This window comes from Corvus cornix, chromosome 2, assembly GCF_000738735.6.
Source record: "Corvus cornix cornix isolate S_Up_H32 chromosome 2, ASM73873v5, whole genome shotgun sequence".
In the NCBI taxonomy this organism is placed as follows: domain Eukaryota; kingdom Metazoa; phylum Chordata; class Aves; order Passeriformes; family Corvidae; genus Corvus; species Corvus cornix.
Genome location: NC_046333.1, coordinates 114,043,048 through 114,065,138, shown reverse-complemented (window position 1 = coordinate 114,065,138; position 22,091 = coordinate 114,043,048). Strand labels below are relative to the sequence as shown.

The 22,091-nt window shown below is 39.9% G+C and overlaps 1 protein-coding gene across 1 annotated transcript in view; it reads left to right on the top strand.

The window, feature by feature from the left end:
- Positions 1 to 928: 928 nt before the first annotated feature.
- The window catches only part of OPRK1 (opioid receptor kappa 1), a 75,206-nt gene continuing 54,043 nt past the window's right edge, over positions 929 to 22,091 (top strand). Inside the window, exons 1-3 of the mRNA XM_010401177.4 lie at positions 929 to 1,005; positions 1,557 to 1,741; positions 3,289 to 3,465. The gene's annotated coding sequence lies outside the window, so the exon portion shown is untranslated. The remainder of the gene's footprint in view (positions 1,006 to 1,556; positions 1,742 to 3,288; positions 3,466 to 22,091) is intronic.

Below are 22,091 nucleotides of genomic sequence, written 5' to 3'. Positions count from 1 at the left end.
AAGTGATTTTTGGATATAAATTTACTCCTCTAGTGGCTTAGGTATTAGAATGATAGAATCATTAGGGTTGGAAAGGACCTCCAAGATCATCAAGTCCAACCTTTGACCAAATACCACCTTGTCAACTAAACCATGGCACTAAGTGTCACCTCCAAGTATTTCTTGAACACTTCCGGCGATGGTGACTCCACCACCTCCCCGGGCAGTCCATTCCAATCCTTAACAACCCCTTCTGTGAGTAAATTCTTCCTGATTTCCAACCTGACCCTCCCCTGGTGCAACTTGAAGCTGTGTTCTCTCATCCTGTTGCTGGTTTCCTGGGAGAAGAGGCTGACCCTCAGCTTGCTACAACCTCCCTTCAGATAGTGGTAGAGATTGACAAGGTCTCCCCTAGGCCTTCTCTTCTCCAGGATAAATAACCCCAGTTCCCTCAGCTGCTTCTCACAGGACTTACTCTCTAGGTCCTAAAAAGAAATGTGAAGTTTCTTTGGAAATCAGTGGTATTTAGGCTCTAAAGCTACTTATATGCATTAAAACTATATTCAGTGATTTCACAGATAAGAAATTTATGGATAAACTATTAATTCTGAGTTAAACAGGATTCCAGGCTGATTTTAAGATTATTCTAAAGTGTCCTTAAATCTAATAAGATAGATAAGTTTATCATTGCACCTATCATTGTCTTAATATATTTACATTAGCGTTCATTTTTAACACCTGTTTTAGGCTGTTTCCAGTATTCTTAATAAAGAATTAGATACGATCTAACTGTGTACTGTCAGAATGACTCCACACCATGCACACCTACATATACATACATACCATTCCACTTCACTAGCTGCTTTTACTATTGTGTGAAAAAGCTTCTTTACTTTCTAGAAATGAAATCTGTTCTCATTCTTCACAGGAATGAGCCCTTCCCCTTCCTAGGAAAATGATGGAGCTGCTAACGCAGAGCTTGCTTGGGATGTGGGTATCTCTGTTAAAGGCCTTCTTTTAGATCAGGTATGTAAAACTATTTCTCACAGCCCTGGCTAATGCTTTAATCATGGGGACATTCTCAGGATCTTGTTCAGGCAACAGGAGCACAACTTGTGTGGCAGCTCCCCCATAACCAGTTCAGATTGCTGGTTTCTCAGGCTTGGACCCTACTTGTTATGTTGTTTTATTATCTGCAGAAATTACTTGTGGAACAATGCAGAGCTTCCCTGCAGAGAAGTGAGAAGTTTTGTCCTTGCCTTTACAGCACTGTTGCATTTTTCCTCCCCATACCTTCACCTCATAAGTGAACATAAGTGAACATTGCTCAACAACAGGGATCTAAGAGATGTAGCTGTAATACCAGGGGCCTCGTGGCCAACAATTAGATGCTGCTGTTGCATTTGTGCTATGATTGCAGTCCCCAGCTGAGGGGCAGCCACTGTGATTGTTAAACCAGGTCTGCCTTGCTTATGCAGCCCAATCTCATGTAAAAGCAAATGTTCTTCTCCACTTACAAAAAGTGGTCCTGGAATGTACTTTCTGGGACTGCAAGACTGTATGCACATGTCCTTTAGATCCCCAAACCAGTGGATTTGGCACTTCTTGGACAGAAGGAAAATCTTTCTCCATTCTGCTTGACTTTGAGCAAGGAACTGATTTCAGATCTGCCTCCTTTTGAAATGTGCCAGCCACAGAACTCCTGAATACTCTGCAATGAGCCTTTCAGTCTCTTCTGCAACAATACCCCACTGTGCAACAGGTATGTGAACACAAATCTGCCATTTCCAAGGTGAGTGCTTCAGGCTTTTGAGAGGACCATTTTCATCCTTGAAATATTTCATGGCAATATGGGAAGGGGTGCTCTAATTTAGAAAAGAGAAGGTGCTATTTCATATGAAATATGTTTGTCTTTAATAAATTTAAGATTGAAATGAGAAGAATTAATATAATGGCAATATAATATTTGAATATTCCAGTAACACCTCTGTATGTTCTGAACCATTAACTTTCATGATAGATTGCAAAGATAATACTTTCATAGACAAAGAAGTGGAATTTAAAATGTAATTCTAAATTACATTGTGGGGTTCTAAGTTAAAGGAAGTCAAACTCAATGGCTTTTCAGACCTTTATTTCATTATTAAGCAGAAAAAGCTTCTAAATGTTTTTCATACCAACTAAAGCATTCAGAGTTCAGCAAGCCCAATGACCACAGGGAGTTACGCTTGTAAGCATCTCTTGCATATGAATGAATGGCTGGTGAGGAAATTTGACAGTAGTTAATATTTCAGTGGTGTTTATAAATTTTTTTTTATTAGCATTCCAAGAGGAATTAGAAATACAATTAATTTTGCTGTGCTGCTGAAGGGTTAGTTCATCAAAATTAAGTGATGGGAGAGCTACCCAGCTCTGAAGCCATGCAGCCATTCTCATTAGGGCTTGTTTCTCCCCTCCATCAAGGTGGTTATGCCTGATGCCTGGCTGTCATCTCAGCTGCCTATCTGGAAAGCTGTCTTGCAAACATTTTATTTTGACAGCATGTCAACAATTCTTAGGAAGATTTCTCAAAAAAACTGCTACCACAGAGTTTGAAATGGGTTTTAACTGCTGGATAGACATTCAAGGGTGGGGAAGAGTGGGAAGGTATAGATCAGATCTAAAGGTGATTGGCAGCTGGAAACACCGGAGTGATCGAGTCTGGCTTTGCTGTACAACAGCTGGGATCTACCTTGTGTACTAATAAGTAATTTTTAGGCTACTTATGATGCAAATGAAGATAAGTTCAAGAGATACAGTCTTGTCATAAAGTGCAAGTGCTTTTATTCTGGTAGAATTCAGGAACTAGAAATTCTTATAGAAACAGAAACTTTTGAAGCCCTTATTGAAAGTTATAAACTTCAGTTTAACTAAATTATTAGATGATAATGCCAATAAACTTATCTTTATGTGAGGGAACAAAGAAAACCAAACATAAAGATTCTGAATTATATTGTTAGGAAGAATCATTGAGGGAAATGTAAGCTTGAGTTTGAGATTACTGAATCACAGTACTTCGGTCCCTGAACAAAATGAGGTAACAGGAAGGAGAAAGAAATATGTTTAAAACTATGAGTAAATAGCCTGCTCAAGTAGGAAGAGATTATGTGATCTCAGCAAATATCTTAACAAAAGTGGTGACACCAACCCATTGAAATCAAGGCTTGCAAATAGCATCTTGTTGGAACTCAAACAGGAGAACAAAGGTGAAAAAAACTGAAGAGCATGAGCCTGGAGATGAACAAATATAACCAGATGTACATTTTGTAGGGACTGGCCTGCAAAAAAGCCTGCTGGAAAACTGCATCACCATTGGAGTAAGTGCCATCAGTCATGTGAGATGATTTCTTCACATCAGCTTTTTTTTTACCAAAGAGATTGATGAAATCTATTCTGCAAGTTGGAGGCACAGACTGAGGTCTGCTGGTGCAGAACAGAGGCCATGAGGTAAGTATAGAAATATATATTTTTATTTTCCTCTTCATCAAGGCTGGATGCTGGATTTTCTATACTGATAGTACCTTTTCCTCATGGGAGTGACAGCTTTATCTTCTAGCACTAGGTGAAAGTGTTCTGAATTTTTGCATTATGCTGGCTGTGAATCAGCCAATTTTGTATTTCAAGAAAACCTTGCTTGGTGCTCACTGGAGATGTTTTAGCACCCAAGTTGTGCATTCACTCTCTTCTGCTTCCTAAGCTTGGAAAAATCTTATATGCCTGTGTTTCCTTGGTATCTAGAAAGCACATAAAATTTCCTCACAAGTCTCTTTCTTACTCATGCCAGCAGGATCATTTTACAGTGGGATGAAATGTGTAAGGAGGTTATTGAATTTCATCCTGACTATTGCAAGCTACACTCATATAAGACAAAAGAGTTGAGAAAATATGTAGGTTTGACCATTTCCTTTGTCTTGCAGCTATGAGACTTTGCTGTAGGTTGTGCCTGTTGTGTGTGCTTGGATTGTGCTTCCCACCCCACCACATATTCACAGTGTTCAACTCCAGTGCTGAACTCTGGGACCTCCTTTGTTTGGGTGTTCTTACATGAGAGCTAGAGCTTCCGTATGTGAAGGACATCCTGGATATCTAAAAGCTTGGGTATCTAGCCCCAAGGCATCCAAAAGAACAGAGAAAATGGGACTTTTAAAGCAAGAGGTAGAATGACGAATATTCAGTTCCTCTCTGTACTTGTTTCATCCAGGAGATCCCATAAAGGTGATGCTGTATGACAGTTTCACTACACTGAACCTCCTTTTTGCTTGAAAAACTAATTTTGTGAGAAATGTAACTGGAAAGTGGATTTATGACTTCTCCTTCGTATCTTAATTTCCTTGCATTAATTGGAAGCTGCTATATGGAATGTATTTGGGGTCCTTATTGCAGATGCCCTGAGCTTATCTTGTATGAGGAGTAGGCAATTTCTCTTGTACTTCTTCCGAGTTCTTTTCATGAAAATACTAGAAGTTTTGATAGTATTTTGGGCCTGGAATAAATTCCTTAAAATTCAACTATTTAGTTTTACATTACTGAGTTTTACATTTGCTGAGTTTTTAGGTTGTATAATTTTTCAGAAAACTTGGAAAGGACCTGCCCTCCCCCCCAAAAAAACCCCCAAATCCCAAACCCCTCCATCTACTACTTTATTATCCATGAGTAAATGGCTTCTGATTTCAGTGTCATGAGGGAACAAACTCTAGCAGGCTCAAGAGAAATGGCACAGTGAACTTGCATCTAGCTTCGATCAGTGATTTTCTCTTGTAGCTGATGACCCTTTCTTTTTCCCTCTGTGAAAAGACTAAATCAGAAGAGGGTAACAGGGAATTCAGAGGCTATTTGCAATACTTTCCACCTTTTCTTCTTCTTGTTAATGACTTCTATGTCCTAAACAGTTTTTTAAAGGTGCCCTCAGCTGTTTGGCCTCTGAATCATGAATCTGAACCAGTGGAAGAATGCAAGAATCTTTTACAAACTCTAAGGTGTGATGTAGGAAAAGGCTGCAACTTTTTAAACTGTTGCTGTTTCAGAGCAGTAAGGGAAATATAATTTAAAATTTCTTAGGTACTTTATAGATTCATAAAACTTCTTGAAAGCTATGCCTAAAATTTAGTTATTCACAATACATTTTTGTCACATCTGAATACTTAAGGTAGATGAATATAATACAAAGTCATCTGTGTTGAAATGCTGTACTACATGTTTCATGCATTTGTAATGCTTTTAAATACACAATAAATATTGCTATTTAAAATGGGATTGTTTTATCAAGGCTTAACGTTTTGGCTGCAATTTTCTTTGGCCCAGGCTTTGCTCTGGGCAGCCATTTCAAGCAGAAGAGCCATGTGTGACTTTTCAGCTTACTTTCTATTGAGTTTGCAATAAACTGGAGCCTGCTGCAAAATCCTCAGGAGAAGAGTGGCACAGCCTTATTGTTTTAAGTCTTCCCTTTATTTTATCATCTAATGTTCACCTACTCTAACGCTTTCTGCTCTACTGGCTCAGAGCAAAGGCACCAAGTTAATGTTACTGCAACTTTTGGGGCTTGCGGGGTGCCAGGTAGATTAGCTGTGTGGGGAGTAAAAATTGCAGAGACATTTCCCATGGCTTTGCAAAGAACATGCACATTTAGCCTGCAATCCTAACGGTGTAAAGGGCAGGCATTTGCTTTGCTCTGTTTTCCAAGCCTGTTTACAGCTAGGATGCTGCCACAGAGCAGCTGCCTTGTGGTTTTCACTTGATGCCATGCTGACATTACGTGTTTTTCTTTTCGAACATTCTCCAGCTTTTCCAGCCTGAGAACTATGCAGTCTGCCAATCAGGCTCTCATGGTATTGAAAAGGGCAGTGGGGAAAACTTGATTGCTTGCTCTCTATCGTCAACCCTCATCCTTTTTCCCAGAATTTTCTATTTTTGGTGGAATAACACCTTTTATTTGACCTCATATGAAGTGCTTTGTTTTGCTGGCCTTGCTCTGTGTGCTGGTTCTTGAGTTCCACTTCTGTGGTACTGAATTCTTCACCAAGCAGACATTCCAAAAAGTCAAAATATTCTTCTCAGAGTATGCAATTGCATTCTGAGATGTCCAGAACTCAGTGAAATATTTAACATTGTGTGTGAACTGTTTTTCTGCACTGTTAAAACCTTTCCTGAAGGGATTGTGCTAAAGAAGTGTGTCATGGCCAAGGAAAACCCACAAGTGTGAGTGATCCAGGTGGTGGGAGCCAAGCACCAGAGTACAAGTGTTTAACTAAGAAGCTCTCAGGGTATTCTTGTTTCTGAAAAACAAACATAATACTGGTACTAACATGACTTGATCTCACTTCTAGCACTGATAGCTCAGTTGCTTGAAACCTCTAAGTTTTCTTTGCTGTGAAGTCAAAAATGTTTTCTTAGAGCATCATGAATTAACACCCTCCTGCATTTTTCAGTTTATTCTTTCTTCAGAAAGTTGATCAAACATTAATTTGACTCCACAAGTAAAGCAATCACTATGGTATTGAAAATAAACTTCTCAGTTGTCTTTAAGTTTGAAACTGGAAAACAAATGAGCATAGAACAAGTTTATCTTTTGCAAAGCTAAAACGCTGGTAACTTTCCAGAGCAGTAACAAACTATAAAGATTTTTTGACAGGAGAAGAAATCTAATTTGTTCATTTCAGTGGGTAACTCTTCCCTGCATTCTTGGTTTGTTCAGTTTCATTTTTCATCTATTTCTGCCATGCTGTTTCTTGCTGAAAGCATTCTTTTGTCTGAGGTATCACCCTTAAGTAGCTTGTGGACCTACTATTAAGCATTAAAAACATGCTGGGAGAATTCTCCTTTTTCAAGAGTGTTCAGGGTGTTTTTCTGTGGTATGTAATGTTTAGCTTTTCAGGTTTAAGAACAAGGGTCAGCAATCTTCTGCCAAAATACTTGCAATCTATTTTGGTCTCAATTGCATCAGGGGTTGGCAGTTAAGCATAGTTTTCTGCTCAGGCCCTTTTAGCCAGAGTGAATTTCAGAATAGTGATATTCTTATAGCCTGAGGGTATTTTCAGTCCAGACAACTTCAAAAACTCCTCTGAAAAGACTGCAAAACTTTAGTAAAACCAACCCCAACCTAAAAAGCCCAAACATCCTGATAGTCTCATGTAGGTATGCCAGAACAGGGTAAGCAGAAAGAAAATAATGATATAAGGGTAATCCTAATGAAGGTTCAAAATTCATCCTTGTTTTCTTTTACTGTAAATGAAAATCCTTATGCTGTCAGAGCATGGGACAGCAGCTGGGCTATCTCTTCGAGAAATCAGGTGGTGCTTCAGCTTCCAGAAAACTGAGAAAAAGTGGTTTTGGGCACTCTTTTTCCATGTCCTTGATGACAGTTGGAAAGCAGAAACTTTGCCACGCTAGGCCATGCATGACTACAGGATTTCCTTCTGCAAGTCATTGTCTGGTTGCTATGAAAGGATGTGACTGCATGGCAATGGTCTGCACTAGTTCTTGTCAATAACCTTAGATAAGTTGACTTCCTTCAATGAAATCGAACAAAGGGGCCATTAGTGTTTCAAAGTGGTGAGGTAGCATGGGCACGGCGGCTCGGCACTGATTGCTTAAAGCACTTCCCTTTCATACCTGAGGCGTCCTGTCTTCCCCTGTAACAATGGCTTTTCTGGATAGGCAAGCCCTCATTCCCTGCTGCAGAGATGGCTGAGCTGAGCATCTTTAGGAGGTCTGGACTCACCTCACTGATGAGAACCGGGAATGAAATAAGAAAGAGCTGCTTCTGCATGGGTGTTAAATTTTGTGAGTCTTTCAGCTGTCTCTGAAAAGTGTTTTATGTGCTGGGTACCTCAGTCTGTGCCTCCAAACTTTACCCTTTCCCAGTCTTCCCTGCTTCCCAAGACTCTGACATAACATTGAAAATACCCAACAAGTCCTCTCTCCTAGGCCTGCTGTGGGAACTCTTCCATCTTTCATCTTATTGGATTTTTTTTTTTTTTTTTATTTTTGAGGGTAAGAAATGCTTGCGTTTAACTTCAAGTAGGTCAGACTTTGTTCACTGTCAGAAGTACTTCTGCCTTACCTTGTGACTGCTGTATATTATCCTAATGGATATTGTGGTGTTGTGCATTGCCTGAAGCTCTTCTATCTTGGCCATCATTTGCATCATTATAGTGCCTTTCTTTTGTAGCTATTTTATTGCTGCTGAAAAACGGAGATGTGGGACAGTGGCTGAAAAGCCAGTTGCATTCAGATCTCCTGATGAGTGTCTGACTTCAATTTTGTGGCTTAAAAAGAAAATCATTGCAATCTGGTAGTGAACTGAGCTTCCCTGAATTGCACTGTGATCATCTTAACACAGAAGCATAGTCCATGTTCTCAGTACAGTTACAAATAAGGGCCAGAAAGCAGAAGATAGCTTGTTTTAAAAGTCTGTGAGCTATGCGGGACAACAAGGCAACTGATAAATAAAGTTCTGGTTTTCCCCTCTCAGATCCTCTGTCCTCACAACAACAGCAAAAACCCCCACTCGTTCCTCTAAAATGAATCTGGAATAGAAGATGGAAATGATCTTTCATCTCAAAATTGTGAAAGGGCTTTGAAAGCTTGCATTAAAGTCCCTGTTGTGTCTCTGACTTACCAGGTTGTAAAGGCAGCTCTCCAGTCTTCTATATCAAAGTCTTAGAAAAGTAAATCATTAGGCCTTCCTTCCCTGCTCCAAAAAAGTGTTCAAACACACTGAGGGAGTCAGTCCTAAAGTTTCATCTGTACACCCTTGATCCTGACGTGACTGGCTGTTTAATGTTAACAAAAGGTTACTAAGGTTTTAATTTTTGGAGGAAACTGAACTTGTCAAGATATTTTGAGCCTTTTTTCTTCCCAGTTTGGTCAGAAAATGTCTTTCAAAGGGCTTGTTCCCATATCTCTGTAGAACAGAATAGTTTTTATTACACTTGCTCTTAAAGGCCTCTAAAGTTCAACCTGGAAATCATGGTCAGATTCAGAAGAAATTTACTTACCCCAGAATAACAAATAAGACAGTGAGTTGGTGCATTTGCTGTACTAGCAGCCAGTGCCTTGGGCTTTTGGGGCAGAAGAGAGGGCTGGATGTGGGTGTTATTTCAACATGGGTATGTTGTTTTCAACTCACTATGCTGGTGGAGACAATACTGGTTAGATCCTGTTCCAGACTGGACTGTCCCCTTAGGCTGATTATGTCTGTTTGCTCTGAAAGGCAGTACATGGACCATCCTGCACTGCTCTGGGGTGATGTTTTCAGCACTTCCTAACATGGGTAAGTGACTTGTAGTCACTTTTGGTTTCCTGCCTGGATGTCTGCTGTGGGCCTGTTCTCATACAGCAGTGTGGTGCGTCCCCTTCTCACCTGTTCCTTTAGTCACACTCTAACAAAATCTCCTTTTATCAATATTTTCCTAAGCTTTCAGTGAGTTTTCATCCCTCCCTACAGTGTAAAGTTGAGGATTTCTCTAGGCTTTAGATATATTGTCATCCTGGTTTAGCTGGGATACAGTTAGCTTTCTTCCTAGAAGCTGGTACAGTGCTGGATGTACCGATGGTTTAATTGTTGTTAAGCAGGGCTTACTCTAAGTTAAGGACTTTCCAGATTCCCATGCTCTGCTGGTGAGCAGGTGCACAGGAAGCCAGGAGGGAGGATGGTTGGGACAGCTGACCTCAACTGGCCAGATGGATGTTCCATACCAGAGAATGTCATGCTCAGTGTATAAACTGGGGGAAGTTGACCAGGAGGGGACAATCCTTGCTCAGATGTTGAGTGATCGTACTGGGGGTCACTTGTCTGACTTAGGTTTTATCCCTCTCTCTCTCTCTCTCTCTTTGTAGTCCCCCTTTTCATTACTCTCCTTCTCCTCCTTCTTCTCCTTCTTTCGTCTTCTTCTTCCGCCTCTTCTTTTTCTTCTTCTCATTTATTTCAATCACTAAACCACTCCTATCCTGACCCATGGTTTCTACCTGTTTTCAATTCTCCTCCCCATCCTATCAAGGCTGGGGTGGAGAGTAAATGAGTGGCTGCACAGTATTTAGCTTCCAGCTGAGGATAAACCATGACAATTACATTCAGAGAGATAATACTAGCTCCATGACAAAACCAGCTTTTACAGTCTCAGAGGAGCTGAGTGCATCAACCTAGGAAGGCAGCTGTGGCACTACAGGAGGAGAATACACCCAGGCAGATGGCCTATCCATCCCCAAAGTCGCAAAGTGACGTGTGCCAGCAGCCTGCACACCTAGCAGAGGTCAGGGCTTGCCACAGGTGCATTTATGCTGTTTGCGTACCAGTTACAAGCTCAGAAATTAGACTCCCAGATCTCACAGAGCTGCCCCAAGTCATTCAGCTCCTTAACATGAATGAAACCATCTCAATTTTGGCAAAATTCTCTCTGCTTATTTCCTCAGTCAACAGCTTTTATTTCTGCTTCCTTTTTCCTTTCAGTTTGTCTTGAATGCCATGGGTGTAAAGACCTGCTGGTTAAGACAGCCATGTGCAATTTTTTTTTAAACTGGTTTATTGTTTTTCTTTCTGTTGGAGTTTTAGGAGCTCTCCTGGTTTGGTTTTTTTTCTGTTAAAGGAATTTTCCCCATACATGTTGCTAGGTACTTAAGAAAAACAAAAGAGCTGGCTATGGGGGTGGGGTGTTTCTGGCTACTCTTGTTTCACCTGGGTGTGCGGACAGTCGGTCCCTGGCCTTTGGATGGAGAGGGAGGCTGTTTCGTCGGCTGCTTTTCCTTCTGCCAGAGAAACCCCAGGATCCCAAGCCCGCCTTCCCTGCCCTGCAGGGAGCTGGGCCGTGGCCGCCCTGCCCCCGCGGTTTCTTCAAGCCTTTGCTGCGTTGTAGCCCTGCTCGCCCTGCCTGCCCCGACCTCCAGGGGGTTCCCACCGCGGCTCCGCAGTTTGGATATATCTCATCTGCCACCCGGGATTTGTGCTCATCCCCGCTGTTCCAGCCTGTTGTTCCTGACGGTCCGGCCAGACACCAGGATCGGCTGCCCAGGGGTTTGTGAAGCCTTTGTTCCATCCCTTCCCGGGATCCCAGGGCACCGGTGCCGCGTGCTCCCCGAGCTCGCTCCGGAGCGCCCCCTGCAGCCGCGGGGGAACCATCGCACCTGCCCTGCTCACCGGGAGCCGCCAGCGCCCCTGCCGGCTGCGAGCGGAACTGCACCCGAGGGGAAAGGGCCTGACAGCCGAGAAGGCTGGGACTGGGTTTGTGATTGTTTGCTGTTACTGCCACGGTTATTGCTGTTTGTTTGACTGGTTATATATATAATAGTAAAGAACTGTTATTCCTATTTCCCACATCTCTGCCTAAAAGCCCCTTGATTTCAAAATTATAATAACTCGGAGGGAAGGGCTGTCACATCTGCCATTCCAAGGGAGGCTCCTGCCTTCCTTAGCAGACACCTGTCTTTCAAACCAAGACACTTTCTTTGAAGAAAGATGACAGAAAACTTATGTAAAGTATGAGGTTTTCATAAAGCCAGAACTGAACACTGTTACACTTTTGGAAGCTTGGAATACAAAGAATGCCGTACTGAGAAAAAATAAAGGGACAGTGTCTACTGACTGTAAGAGGGTGGGTTTAGATGAGATATAAAGTACTGTGAGGGTGGTAAGACACTGGAACAGGTTGCCCAGAGAAACTGTGGATACCCCATTCCTGGAAGTGTTCAAGGCCAGATTGGATGGAGCTCTGAACAGTCTGGTCTAGTGGAAGGTGTCCCAGCTCACAGCAAGTCAGGTGAAACTAGAGGATCATTAAGGTTCCTTCCAACCCAAACCATTCTGTGGTTCTTTGAAATGCTGCAAGCCCATCTAAAATCTACTGTTGACCCTCTACCCCTCTCATGAAACACAGGCAAAACTTCATAGAAAAATATCACTAAAACTGTGTCCTTAGAAAACTTTGCTGTTTACGTAAACACGTTTTTAAAGACATGCTTCAGACAGTAATAAGAGGTTCCAGTGTGTGTCAGAACATAGAATAATCCTGTTTTAATTATAGGAGGCAGTTCTTCATTACTGAGTGCTCAAAGAGAAGGGTAAAAGAAATTCCATGCTGTTATAATTAAAGGGAATATAAAATTAAAAACCACCTACATAATCAGAAGTTTGATTTAATATCAAGCGAAATATTTTGTTCTTTAAAAAATTGAAAGACTGAAGTACCAGAAATGAAACAATGGTGTTCTGTAAAGAATCAACATGTGCAGAGGCAATATGAATGGATATCCCTGTGTTTTTGATGTTCCTGTTAATCCTGCTTTTCCCTTTCCTTTTGCTTTTCCTTTAACTATATTACTTGCACTTTGTGGTCAAAAGGATCTGGGGTTGAATTACTTCAACAGCCAAGTCATAAGTTACACTTAGCTCCTGGGAAGTAGGGGACAACTTGCAGAAATTATGTCAAGTTTCTGTTCATTGCCTTTAGAATGTGAGAGGGACAGTTTATGCAAACAGTGCTTTTATTTAATTGAAATATTGCTTTTACTAATGTGTTTTCCTGTTTCTGCAGATAAAGCATTGGCTGTTCGTGTGCATAGTGCACCACTCTGTCTGAATGTCCTACTTTTAGAAAAAAGAATATTAGTCCTTCAGATTACAAAGTACACATTGCTGTTTAAGTATTTCTTAAACTGGATTGTTTTTTAATGTTTTGATTAGATCTTATTCTTCAGATTCCAGTAAAAGTTTTCCCATCACTTGTTAGAATAACACTGACCTAGATATGGTTCAGAACTTTGATTGGTGTCATTGCACGCAGGTGTACAGCGATATTGAAGGACCAAATAATTTTTTTTTTAAACTTAAAGCAAGTGAGCAGAAGTTCTGGCAAGGAAAATGATACTGCTTTGCCATCCAAGTTGTTTTTTACTATTCCTTTTTCTAGAAACATTTATAGGAACTTACAACCAACTGCAGAGTTGGGGGCTTGGTGTGTCTGGTCTTGAATAGATTGTTTCAGGAGAAATTTATCTGGAAGTTAAATTAGACTGCTTATAGATCACTTGTGTCTGACTTTACTTATTTTAAATATAAATAAAACCTTTCCTACACAAACTTTGCACAACAGACCTTGTGGTAAAAAATATTATCTACGTGAAAATACACCTGCAGCTTAGTTTCATCCAGCCAAACTTCTGTAGCACATTTCCTGCCCTCAAAACAATTTTGTCATCCTGTTCACCAAAAAAAGCAGGTATGCTGAGGAGAAACTCTTATCATTTTACTTAAACACATAACTATGGGACCCAGAAGTCTTCCTGGAGACAATGTAGATAATCTCAATTTTGACATTTTTGATGTTGAATGATCAGATCTGAAAACCATAATGTTTTTGTCTGAATTTTTTTGTGTGGAGTTATTGTTATTGTTGCTTTTATTATCTTTAATTTTCATTCAACCTCCCCAAGGTTAGCTTGTCCCTCTGTTCTGTCAAATAACTCTGGCACTCAGATAAGTGTCAAAATGGGGCGGGGATGGCGGAGGGACTACCTTTACATGACATTTTTTAGGGTTTCTAGTAGGGGCAGGCTGACAAAATTTCTTCTCCATTGGATACTCTCAGCTGAGGACACTGGATACTGAAGTGTATCCACTGAAGGATTTGTTTCCCATCCCTCTTCTCCACCGGGCTGAGCATCTTATACACAGAAAATGACTCCTGGTTTGGGTGTATCACAGCTGTAGCTGAGCAGGTGCTTGGCAATCTGCAAAACCTTGTTTATAGTTCAAGTTGCCTAAAATCAAGAAAGCTGTGCATTTTCTCCTACTGTTCCTTACATGATGATGGAAATAAAATAGACAAAACCCCACTCTTTTATTTTGTGGGGAAAAGTATTTTTTCAAAATTCTTGGGAAAACTTGGGCACTTTAAGTAAAGACAAACCAACCCAAAGTGAAAGCAAATGTTCGTTTAATTTTGTGTTCTCCATACAGCTGATGGAGAACACAAATCCCTGTTGAGGAGCTCAGACTGGCTCAGTTATGCTTTCCTACCAAATTGCCCTTTTTCTTGCTGGTAGAAGAAAACAAAGAACATGAATGGATCCAGGCCAAAATCAGTGTTTAAATTCTTCCAGGAAAACTGTTTTAATTCAAAAAGTTGAAAGAGGTTTTGAAAAAAGTCTGATAAGACTTGATGTGTTTGTGTGACAAATGTAACCTAATTGACCAAAATTCTCTATTTTAGAATCATAGAATCATTTGAGTCGGAAGGGATCTTAAAGATAAATATCTTCTCTTCCCAAACCCACTGACATGGGCAAAGGCACCTTTCACCAGACCAGTTCTATTGCTCAGAGCTCCATCCAGCCTGGCCTTGAATGCCTCCAGGGATGCGAGGCAGAATAATCTTTGACCTTCTTTCAGAAAGATATTGGAAGTTAGGATGACATGAGAGTTTTCCCCTTCCTCTAAATACCAACTGTGTGAATTATTAGTAATGTGAAAGATCAGTCTGCATGTCTGGTACTCTTATTACTTCTAAGAGTGTTCCTGCATAGCAATTATTTTATTAATTGATTTACAAATGCTTTGTGTTTTGGGACCTATATTTTGAGTAGCAGAGAAAATCAATCTGTTGGCAGCACGCTGTCAAGTTGATCTATTTTGTTGCATTAACCTAAAAGACTACTTTAAATGAGCTGGCTGCGATTGCTGGCAGGTATCGAAACAGAGCTGGGTGCTTTTTGTGTACAAAAGAAGGAGACCCTGCAGGCTGTGAAGGACTTCAAGCTCTGTCCTTGGCCCCTGTGATGAGTGAATGTTGTTGACTTCTGTAGCTCTGGAGACTCCAAGGCAAAGCTTGCTTGAGAGCAGAGCTGTTTGCACCATGGAACATCTGACCAGGGAACTAACAAGTCAATAGGGTACAAGGGTAAAATAAACTTCATTAGTAAGTAGCTTTATAATGGAATAAGTCTCTGCCCTTTGTGTGATATTAAGCTTATTCCAAGAAAATCTCCTTGAATTTAAACAAACAGCAAAGGATTTACCTGCGTACGCTTTCTCTCCGTCTTACACTGCTATAGTGTGCTACAGGGCCACATTCTCTGGTGGCTTGGACCCTCTTCAAACAAAATGTGTGTAAAACCATCAGGCTGCATTAAAGCATCTTACATTTTGTGAATTTGATCTATCAGCCAAACTTAGCTTGATGTTTAGACCAAAAAAATCTGAAATTTAAGATGGGTTATTGGTTTCTTCTTGTTTTCTCAGCCAGGTTAATTCTGTTATGCACCAGAATTCTCTCCCAGTTCTGATTTTAAATTGGGTCAGAGTACCTACAAGTGCAGGATAACATTGTGGTGTCTATGCAATAGACAGGGATAATGTCTCAGTACACCCCAAGCTGCTGGCTTGTACAGAAGTGGTGTACAAAATTAGATCAAGATAAACTAGTGTAGCCTGGAGCTGGATCTGATAAGCCCTGTCTTGAACTAGGTAACCAGCAATGAAGAATCAGAGCAGGAGACTTCTGGATTTCATCTCCACTTTTTGCTGTCCCTATCCCAACTTTTATATCTGGCTTTCCATAAATAATGCCACTGATATCTGGTGATCTGGGTTTTAGGTACTGAACTCCCTTTGACTACCCTGAAGATGGCTGATAGGATTTTGTCTTGACTTGTTTTTTTGATCCTAAATTTTGGCATGGCTTTGAATCTTAGCAGTATAATCTGTCCTCTGGTACACATAATTCTATAGCAAGAGATTTCATGCATTGCATTGGTTTTCCTTTTTTTCTTGATAAGTTTACCAGCTTATTACTGGGTAATTTTAACTGGGTTACTGGGATTTGAGAATGATTTGCATTGATGAGATGGACAGCAGTCAGAATATGGATATGATATGTGCAGTATTTTGGCTAGTAGACAGGACAGGGCTCTGATGAAAGGCTTAAGCTAGATGGATGTGATTTACCAAGAATCTAATAGGATCTTACTCTAAATATGTTATTAACATTTTTCATTTTTATTTGAAAGACATGGAGATAGTTGCATCTTGATGAAAAGTTAGACTTGTTCATGTTTTCTTATACCTTTCTGTCAAATTTTCTGTATTGTCTTTGTACACACACAGGGTTATTTTTCCTGTACAAATCACGCCCTTGTAAATTTTAGTAATGATCATATGAATAAAGGAGTTGCTTTACCATTAGCTTGGAGAAAATAATATGCTGCCTTCATCTTAAGATTACGAGAGAGTTAAGTGTATGAAGGAAAATTATATGCTTCCACATTAATAAAGGAAGTTCTTAAAAGCCCAGAACTGTCCAGTGCTGAACAGGAACGCAGTTAAGAGAAGAAATTGTACATGGACAGGAACTGCAAAGCTTATAATCAGCAGCTAACTAGTGACTTTCCTACACAGGATATTTTTGGGTGGAGAGAAAACTGTAAAATGAGAGATGAATGTTGACTTCTGACAATATTCCCTTCAAAAGGAAACAGTGGAGATGGCTAGAGACATAAAAACTGGAAATAAAATTTTGTATTTGTAAAAAAGGGGTATTCATACTCACCAAAAAGAGATACGAACAAGAGCTGGGTGTTTCAAATCCTGCTTCTGCCTGTAACCTAAGTCTGGAAGATATCCTGCTTTATGTCTTCCAGTGGAAAGGTTACCACCACTAGATCATTCCCACCATCTCTCTGCCTAGCATTCAAGCAGGAGGAATTCAGCCTGGGAAGTGTTAGGAGCCTGGCATAGTGCTATAAAGGCTGTATTGGAGTGGCATGTCTCACATTTTGGTGCTGCCATGCTCAAAATCCTGACTGCAGGCAAAGAAGAATGACATCTACATAAAAGTAAGCCAAGAATTAATTTATTTTTTACATCCATACACGCCCCCCCCCCCCTCTTGTTTTTTATCCCTTTTCCTGGGGTTATGCTCACCCTTCAGGGTCCAGAGGTTGGTGGCTTGACCCTGGGGTTCGGTGTGTGAAAAAGTGTTACAGCAGGTCATATTTTTCTGGAGGAATATGGTGTTTGTGGTGCTGGTTTCCTCTCCCACAGCTAAACTCCACCTTGGGGAATGGCCTCCTTGTCCTCCTAGAAGCAATCTTAGAAAGCAGAATTCTCACTAAGATACTAAAAATTATTGCCTATTTTGCATATGTGTTTCAAACCCTTAATCTGACAGGGAGGTTGCTGGCCCAGTGTGTCAGCTCTGTGAGAGAGTATTGTGCCCACCAGACACAATAGGTGTGGGAGAGGGGTGGGTCTTGTATCAGTCAGGCATTTGCCATATTTTACATCTGGCTTAGTAACAGCAGCTTCAGCTGATGGGGCTTGAAAGTCACAGACAGGGAGACACCCTGCAGCTGTGCACTGTCTGCAGAGCCACTCTGCTCCCTGTGCTGCAGCTGCACAGGACTGATGAGGATCTAATTAAGGAGCTGAGCTCCCAGACTGCTGATGCTTATCTGGCTGTATACCCACTCCCAATCCCTCTCTCCTTGAACAAAGGGAGGGCTGAGAGAATAGTCTTGGAGTTGTAGTTTTTTACTTAGATGTTATTTTCCATATTGTCAGAGTGACTCCCAATTATAAATATATAAAATTGTGCATACACATACACATATGTATGTATAAAACCTCTCTTATTTTCTTTCTGTTAATCTGACATCAAGCTGGAAAACAGCGACTTTCACTAAAAGTTATACTGGAGATAAATAAATTTTCAAAGACTTTCAGAGCGCCTAAGACTAATACTGGAAAGCACCCAAATGTGGTTGCTGCTTTCATCCTACAGACTTTGGTAGGAGTTGAATGTCTTGTCTATGAACGTGCCTGTTAAAGAATATGACCAGTCATGTGAGTTGCTGAATCTGCACTGCAGTTGGATCATTTCCACTGGCCACTATGAATCATGCAGGCTTTGGCTATGCTTTCCTGCTTGTTGTCTTTATGGACAGTGGTTGCAGCCAGAGGGATTTAGTCACTGACATGATTCAAATTAATTTTCTTGTGTTTAGGCTAAAGATAACTCATGCGTTGGGAGATCTTGGTGTGATCTAAAATCCCAAGTAAGTTATATCTAGGGGTTGCAGCACACACTGTGAGCAAATTTCTGGGTAGAGGGTCCAAAACTGGTATTAGAAACAGTTAAAATGCAAAATTCTTAATACAGTTTTTATTGAGTTGTATTTCAAGGGGTTTATAATTGTAGTTCTGACATTTGTTGCTGAGATTAGCAGTAATCTTTCCTTCCTCTTTTTGTATAGCTTACTAGTACAATCCTCGTAAAGTCTGTAATGCTTTTGTTAAATTTGTTGGTGAGGTGGCACAGTACAAATAATTAATCCAGGGAGAAAAAAGGGTTTAATGTTTCCTTCCCTATTTACAAAACCACATTTTCTCTGTGTAATACAACTTCATTGGCAGGAGGCACACCAGATACTGAATCCACTTGTGAAGACAGTCCCTGTCCTCCAGGTTCAACTGTCGTGAATGCTCAAGCAGGAGTAATTAGTTGTGACTAGTTGCTGAAGTCTTTGTATTCAGTATCTTTAGCTTGCTCATATCATCTGTGTATCAAGAATTGTTCTAAAAATTCTTTTGCAATCAATGTGTCTTTGTTGTTGTATATTTAAAAGCATTTCTGTGAGGCCTTAAATTTCAGGATAAATTTCTCAACTCTGTGTGCAGTCATATGAAAAAAGTAATCGAAATATATTTTTTAAATGTATGATGATACCCCTCCAACAGTGTAAGGACACAGGAGCAACTCTCCACAACCAGGTATGTTTTGTCACAGCTCTTGTTTAGTAGAGGAAGTTACTTTGCAGTTAACAAGGGTGTAATAATTTCTAGTAAGCTGGTTGCTCTGATCTAATTTCTCTGATGATCACTGATGATTCACAAGGCAGTTTTCCCCATTTTCAAAGGAGAGAAAAATCCTTCACCGTGCTGATGCTCTCAGGGTTCAGATGCACAGTCAGATAATCTGACTGTTTTAACACACTTTTTCATCATTGAATCTTGGGTCTAATGAAAGTGATATGCTCAGCCTTTCTTGGTATCTAAGTGAAAGTTCTTCCAACTGTTGTTTTAGGGGGGCATAATTATTGAATACTTAAAACTTAGGTACTATTTTGACACTGTAAGACACTCAAGGCACTTCTGTTTATTTTAGGGGGACACAATTGTTGAATCATTAAAGCTTAAGGAAATAATGTGATATTTTAAGGGAAAAGTTATAGTTGTCCTGAGAAAACAGAAGGAAATGAAGTATGTCCATACATGTGTGAATATGAAAGCAATATCCAATTTAACTTCAGATACCAACAGCACAAGCATCTTGCTGCTAACTACAGCTTTTCTGTATTAAAACCTTATGGTGGCATATGCTACTTCAACACTTTAAATACAGAACAGTCTGTTGGGAAAGCCTCTGTCTTTGATATATGTAATGTGTTCAAGCTGTATGAGAACACTCAGTCCTTGCAATGACCAGATGAAATTATTATTATAATCATCATTCTTTTAATTATTATTATCATCATTTTCATAATCATTATTATCACACAATAATTGTGTGAGGACTCCTGTTTCAAACAAGTGTAGGGGAAGTGAATTGTGCAAGGCCACTAGGAGGGCAATTAAAATGAGAATTCCTACCAACAATTGCTGCATTGTGTGATTGCCTTGAGTCCTGTTCTGATGCACAGAGCTATTCAGGCTGGTGCTGAATGGCTGTGAATAGGAGCTGCCAGCCCATATCTGGATACTGCAGTAACACACCATATTGTCTCCTCTTCCAAGGACCTCATCAAAATGGCACATATGGAATTGCAGAAATATGTTTGACAGTACATATTTTCTGATGTTTATCAGTAAATTAGAAAGGATTAGCAAAAGATACCTAAAATAAGAGTAGTGCAAAAATGATCCTGAGAGGGATGTTTTGCTGGTTGCTCTTCCTCTGATCTGTCTGTCTTTACTCAGGTGCCTGCTCAGACTCTTTTGAATAGGTTCAATATTATTTCAATATTAGTTCAAGAGCTAATCACCGCAGAAATAATGAATGAGGTCTGTGAGAGCATGACAATACATTTTCCTTTCATCATAAAAAAGCCCCAAATTTTTCTGACAAGATTCAAGGTTCTTCAGTATGGAGTCCGTTTTTCTGTTTTTTCTTTTCTTTGTTGTCATTGTTTTTACAAAGTATATAAAGTTTATGTTTTCTTATGGGACAGAAAGGAGAGTAGACTACCAAATTCTTCAAATTAAATTGTAAAATTTCCACTGTAACATAGGTTTTGTAGCAGTCTTCCATGAACATTCGTGCTTACACAGATATAGACTGTTACCCCACTAAGGGTGGTAGCTCTGTGGAAATGGATGATATTCAGCACAGCAGGGGATGGTCTCCCTTCAGCTCTTCCTTTCACACCAAAAACCTAGAGTTATCTAAATGGTACCAAAGAGTCCATACTTTTTAACTGGTGAAATGTGTGACATAGAGGATATTTCTGTGGAAATGTTGGACTAGAAACTGTCAGCTTGTCTGTTTGCAGCATCAGAGAAATAGCTGTAAGGAACAGTTTTATATCCTGTTTTTTATATCTTTATTGGAAAGAAGTATTCCATATACTGGAAAAAGAAATAAGATGCATTGAACAAATTATTTGCTTGATTATGATTAATATATCATTATTGTGCTTTCTGGGCCAAGGCTTTAGCTAGATCTTCTGTATGTCTCTATTTCAGTCATTAAAATCTGCATCCACCAATAATTACATCTCCCAGCATTTACATTTGAAACACAGCCTGGACAAAACTGATGCATGCAACTAGAAGGGCCACAGGAGGTTGCTTGTCTGCCATTAGTATTCAAACATTAGCATTTTCAAGATGAGAGACTTTTACTGCGCAGTGGTAACAGACACGTAATCTTGTGTTTGTACTTCATCTTGTATACTTATGACTGCTTTTATTATTGACCCAAGTATACAAGCAAAAGCTGTATAAAGGGAAAATATCTTAATGCTCAATGCAGTGCTTGTTCTACGCAAAGCAGTGACCAGGTGACAGGAAGGGAACAGGCTATTTTTGAAACAAAGAAGCGTCAAAATTATCTAAAGGATTTTAATATTGAATAGGTAGATCATCAAATCCTTCTTAATAGTCATAGAATCCTTCCTGGTCAGAGGAGGCTTCAGGAAGATCTAAGTGCAAACAGTCTCACTGGAGCTTAATCTTTCAACAGGTCAAAGGATAGTAAAGCAGATGCTGAATATAAGAAGGAAAATAATCTCCCTTCCTCAGCGCAACATCTGCTCCTTTTTATTTGCCAGAGGCTGCTACAGTGCTGCTTCCCAGAGTTAATAAAATGAGATAAATAAATTGAAAAAGTTCACTGCTATTTTTTCAAATATATGTATTTTATACAATTAAAACTGTATGTGAGTGACATCCTGGGAAGAAATTTCTGAGGGCATATTTATACAGAGGCTCTAATTTAAAAGTTCCTGCATAAAACCTTGTTTGCAAAGATGAATGCGAGTGGTCAGCAGAAAAGTAGGTGGATAAGGAGAAGAACAGATAACACACAACAGTTTAAAAGAAAACTTCTTGATGAACTAACTCCTTGAATTAACTGTTTTTAGTGAGGATTCCATAAAATGATGGTTTCTAAGGAATTTTTTCTTTCTCTGGCCAGGGAATCTTCACCAATTCCAGATAACAAAACCTGGAGGGGACTTGTACAGTGGTAATACTAAAGAGTGAGCACTTGTACTGTGGTAGTACACTGGAGGCCTCTAGAAAAGATGTAGATGGGAGGTTGCTGTAGTTTTCCTTATTCATAGCATTGGAGGTGAAGGAAAATGAAGGAGTGAGTTGAACTGGGAAAACAGGGAATTCAGTAACAGGTTACTGGATTATAGTGAAACTCTGAGATATGCAGCAACTCTGAATGCTGATTCCATGCATCTTTCTAGAAAAAAAGTTTTTAGATGTACATATATGCTTATATATAAACCTCCTAAATATATAATAAACTATTTATTTGTTATTAGTATATCATTTACACATATTACTTATATAAAAATTA